Genomic DNA, 5,571 nt, shown 5'->3' with positions numbered 1-5,571 from the left:
GCCACAACTGGCCACTCTCCCCTCCGAGCCCAATTCCTGCCACGGGTTGATCCTGTGGCCTCTGTAACCCACCACCCTAAGCTGAGCTTTCAAGTAATTGATGTCCAGTCATCTGTGCCCAGACCCCGTGTCCTGATTTGGTTTTCAGAAAATATGTTCTTTTGGAGAGGGGGTGACCCTCTCCAAAACCAGAGGGTGATTTGCCCTGGTTTGCCCGGGGGGGGGGGGTTCCTGGGACCCGGGACTTCCAGTGCTAAAAGCAGGAAAGTCCCAGATAACCAGGAACCATTGGTTCTCAGCCTGAACTGTACATCAGCATCACCTGGGAAACTTTCAGAAAATGCCAGTGAAAAGATAAATGTGAGAATAAATTAAAATTTTCAAACACCAAAAATGCATGTGTCAGTCACAAAACACCCTGACCTCACTGGTCTGGCATCAGGAGGCATAAGTTTTATGTGCAGCCTGGGTTTCCCGGGATGACAAAGAAATTACGGCCTGTCAGGCTGAGCACCTATCAAGTGCCAGCCGTGGGAGTGGTGATAACTACAAACAATAAAAGTCCTTGGGCCAGGCCCTGAATGAGGTGTTTAACATAGATGATCTCATTTTACTTTTAGGAGTTACAATGCTCTTTTTCCAGGTGCGGGCACTGAGTCTTTGAGAGGTTTAGTCATTGCCTCAAGGTCACACAGCTGGTGGATGCCAGCCCAGGTTTTAAGCGAGTGGAATAAAGTCAGAGCTCCTTCCATATGTAGCAGAGCAATAGCAGACAGGGGGTAAGAACAGGAGAGAAAAGGCAGGGAATCAGTGGAACAAAGGGGAGAAGACAGAGGGGAAATGTGAGGAGAAAAGGGCAGCACAGAGGCACCTGCACGGGCTCCCTGCTGGGGTGAGGCTGCTTTTTCATAAAGGACCACCAGGTGGTGGTGGTGGCTGCCTCCAGGGGCCCAGACTTGGCCCTGATACCTTTCAGTTTCCATTGAGCGCTGCCAGTGCTGGCTCTGCTTTTGAAGAAGGCAAAACAGACAAGTCATCTATCTATGTTCTTTCCAGGTTCAGCAGATTGCCTGCCCCCACTGAGGCCACCTGTAGAGGCTGGACAGGACACAGTGCAGGTTTTCTGATCCCATGCAGACTGGATAAAGGAGGAGTCAGAGTCTTCAGTGGTTTTTGCAGGTTTTTTATTGGGGTTCAGCGGGTACATGGCAGGCAGGGGTGCTGGGGAGCTGGGAGGCTGGCAGTCCTCCCAGCCCCCAGCAAATCTTCACTCTATCTGGGCTCTCTGGCCTTCTCTGCTTCTGCTTCGGGCTTCTTCTCTTTCGGCTTCTCTTGGTGTCCCCGTGACACCACCCTTAAAAAGCACAGTCTTCGCGCTGGTGTACCCACTTCAGGTGCCCGCCATCAGGCATGCATTCAGGATCACAGGGTTCCCTCACCTATCCTGATGGCGGGAGGGCAGAAAAGCCTGATTTTTTACCTTACCCTACAGTCCACCCCCTCAGGATTTTCTGCCATATAATCCACACATACACAACTTTGTTTCTTGGCAAACACAAACAATGCAGCCATGGCCCACAAAAGCAAATACATCGCAATATAACAAAATACAACAGAACACAAATAAGTCCAGGCAGGGCCCCAACCTAGTGCAAAAGACAATTATTGGTACCAGCAGATGAGCCACCACATCTGCTGCCGAAGGCACTGCTCATACGAGGGAGGGGAATCACTCACGGCATCTACTGTAACATACCAGGAGCCGTCGGGCTTCCTGGCCTTCTCTGGCTGTATTCTCGGCTACAAGCCACACACAGCATCCACCCCCAGGATGTACTCGCTCTGGGATTAGCGATTCTATTCTGTTGGGGGTAATCACCAACCCTCAGGGTTTCTGTCTGCCGTCGCTCCAACACTTGGCCTTCATAGCCACCAATGTGACTCGCAGACCCCTGCACTCAGGCCAACCCACTGCACAAGCACATGGGTCGGGGATCCAAACTCTACATGCGGCTTGGGCTCCACCCCAAGCCACGTTCCCCACCCGTCCCCCAAGGACGGGTTCCTCAGCTCCTCACCCTCACCCGACAATGAGCAGGGCATCACCCACAGGTGATTTTACGAGACTCACAGGTCTTCAGCATACTCAGGCTGCTTAACAGCCGCTCAGGGCTTCCCAAACTTAGCATCAGCACCAGCTTTTGCCTTCTCAGTTGGCTTTTCTCCTCTGCCTGGCTGCTGGGCATACACAGGCTGCTTTTGGCCACCAAGGCCCACTGGCCACCCCAGATTCCCATCTCTTGGGGTTTACAAACAAAACTGTTCCACCCCCAGGGTCCCAAAACATATCAACCTGCGAGGTCCTCCACCTTCTGGCGGGATTGTCAGTCCAAGTTCATCAGTCTATGTCTATCAGTCGAAGTCCGTTGGCCTCTCCCTGAATCAGCACTGGCGAGCTCCGAATCGTGGTCCTCTCCTCCCCGACGATTCTGCTGCCTCAGGGTTCGTTGGCTGGTTCTCTGGGGCATCTCCTCCTCCTCCGGGCGAGGTCTTATCCCATACCTCCCGGACTGTGTCCACTTTCTGTGCCGCCATGGCGCCTCCAGCGTTGTCACAGGCACACAGAGTCTGCTACTCCTTAGTCCCTCCAGGTCTTCAGTGGGCTCCAATACTCATCTACATGGATCATCTTGCCGACTTATGCCAATTGTAGAAGCTGGACAGGACACAGTGCAGGTTTTCTGATCCCATGCAGACTGGATAAAGGAGGAGTCAGAGTCCTCAGTGGCTTTTGCAGGTTTTTTATTGGGGTTCATCAGGCATACGGCAGGCAGGGGTGCTGGGGGGCCGGGAGGCTGGCAGGCCTCCCAGCCCCCAGCAAATCTTCACTCTATCTGGGCTCTCCAGCCTTCTCTCTCTCTCTCTCTCTCTCTCTCTCTCTCTCTCTCCTTCTCTCTCGGCTTCTCCTCGGATTCTGCTGCTTCCACTGGCATCCCCGTGATGCCGCCCTTAAAAGCACAGTCTTAGCGCCGGTGTACCCACTTCAGGTGCCCGCCATCAGGCATGCATTCAGGACCACAGGGTTCCCTCATCTATCCTGATAGTGGGAGGGCAGAAAAGCCTGATACCTTTTACCTTACCCTACACCACCCCTCTCTGGTAGGGTGCTTTCAGAATCTAAGAAAATCTCATTGGCACATCTCTCTGGGGACTAGGATGACCCTGAGTTCATTCCTTCATTCATCCCTTCATCCCTTCACTCAATTGTTGAGCATCTTCTATGTTTCTATCAGCAAATGCGATTCCTATGCCGGGGATACAGCAGTCAAAGAGACTGACAAAAGTTTCTGCCTTTGTGGAGTTCATATCCTAATAGAGGCGGGGGAAGATATTAAACAAAATAAGTATGTAAAATATAGCATATAAAGTGCAATGAGGGCCTCCCTGGTAGCCTAGGGTTTATGGTTCAATGCTGTCACCACTGGGACCTGAACTCGATCCCGGACCAGGGAGCTACCCACATGGCGCAGCAGACCTTTCCTGTCTTGCCCGCTGCTCCGCTCAGCAGTGTATTTCAGTCAGTCTGCCTGTTCTGCTCCCCACTCTGTCTCTGGTGAATCCTCTCACCCCCAGCACCTCTAGCCCACACCCCATTTCTTCTACACAAAAAATAATGTGATAAGTGCTTCAACAGGAGGGCAGATCATCCCAGACAGTCCTAGTTTTTTAAAAAAAGTTTCAAGTCCCAGGAAACCCCTCCTTTGCAGGCAAACCAGGATGGTGGGTGGAGGTAGGGGAAGAAAAGAGAGCAGAAAGGGAGCATAGGGAGGCTGAGGTGTGTGTGTGTGTGTGTGTGTGTGTGTGTGTGTGTGTGTGGTGAGTCCATTTTTAAAAGGAAAATCAAAGAAGGCCTCACTGAGTATGAAGATTCCTCAAAAAATTAAAAACAATACTTCCATATGATTCAGTAATACTGCTTCTGGGTATTTACCCCCAAAATATGAAAACAGTAACTCAAAGAGCCATGCCCTGCTATGTTCATTGCAGCACTATTCACAAAAGCCAAGTTATGGAAATAGTCCTACCACCCAATCATGGATGAATGCATAAAGAAGATGTGATACACACACACACACACACACACACACACGGTGGGGGGGGGGATACTATTCAGCCATAAAAAAAGATATCTTGCCATTTTTGACAATATGAACGGAACTGGAGGGGATTATGCTAAGTGAAATAAATCAGAAGAACAAAGAGAAATGCCATATGATTTCACTCATTTGCCAAGTATAAAGAAAAAAAGCACATGAACAAATAAAACAAATACAAACCTTTATTCTGACAACAGAATGGTGTTTACCAGAAGGAAAAGAACGGGACGGAGTAAGTGAAGAGGGCCATTGGTTGGCGGTGGATGGCGACTGGACATTTGTTGGTGGGTGTGGTGTGATATATACAGTTGAGGTGAAAAACTATGCTAGAGCTGTAAACTAATGTCCCCTCAGTAAAATATATATATGCATATATGTATACTATATGTATATAAAGGAAAGCCTCATTGAGAAGTCAATGTTTGAAAATCACCTTCAGGGAACTAAGTAAGGAAGGGAGCTGTGAAGCTGTCTAGGGGAAGGGCATTCAGGTGTAAAGTTCCTGATGCGGGGCCTGTGTGGTGCATGTGGACAAGAGTGAGGTGTCAGTGCAGCCGCAGCTGAGTCGCTGCAGGGAATCAGGTGCCATCAAAGGGCAGAGTCGGGGGACCATATGTGGAGGCCCAAGGAAGGCTGAGAATGTTGGGTGTTTGGGGTGGGGGTGTCTGAATTAGTTTTAAAGGGGAGGAGGGGCTCCCTCCTGCACTTGTTGAATAGACTGAAGGGGTTACATCGGGACCAGGTAGTGAAGGTGGTGAGAAGGGACTGGTTCTGGATTTATTTGAAGGTAGAGGGGATGGAATTCCCTTTCAGTGAAAGCTGTCAGAGAGAAGGAGCCAAAGGCGACACAAGGCCTCTGACCTAAGATCATGGAGGTCACTGTTGTTTGCATGCACCAGGCTGCATCCCACCTCAGGACCTTTGCACTTGCTGTTAACTGACCCTACGGAGATGAGAAGATGGTGGAAGGGACAGGTTGGGGAACAGCAACACACCAGGAGTTATGACATGGACAAGCTACAGCTGAGGGGCCCACTCACGGTCAGATCCAGCTCTCGGGGTCACCACCGTGCTTGTGGTCTGTGGACTAAATGTCATCAATTGATAGATGACTGTGCAGTAGTAACGCATGGTGCTGAAAAAAATCCAAATCCCACAAAAGCATCTAAAGAAGAAAACAAATTAACCACGTCTACCATTTGTGGTGTACCCCTATAGATGGTGGGGCAGGGGAGATGACCTGGGGGCTGTCATTCTAGAGATGGGTTAAAAGTGTGCATGAGACAGGAGAAAAAAGAGGTCCAAGGACTGAGTTCTGTTCACCCCAGCACCCAAATTGCATACCTATACTCAGTCAAACCGCATGCAAGCTAACCTTTGACGTGTAGTTACAATTCTGAGAATTTACCCCAAG

The sequence above is a fragment of the Talpa europaea genome (assembly GCF_964194135.1).
Source record: "Talpa europaea genome assembly, chromosome: 2".
NCBI lineage: Eukaryota > Metazoa > Chordata > Mammalia > Eulipotyphla > Talpidae > Talpa > Talpa europaea.
This window is presented reverse-complemented; position numbering follows the sequence as displayed.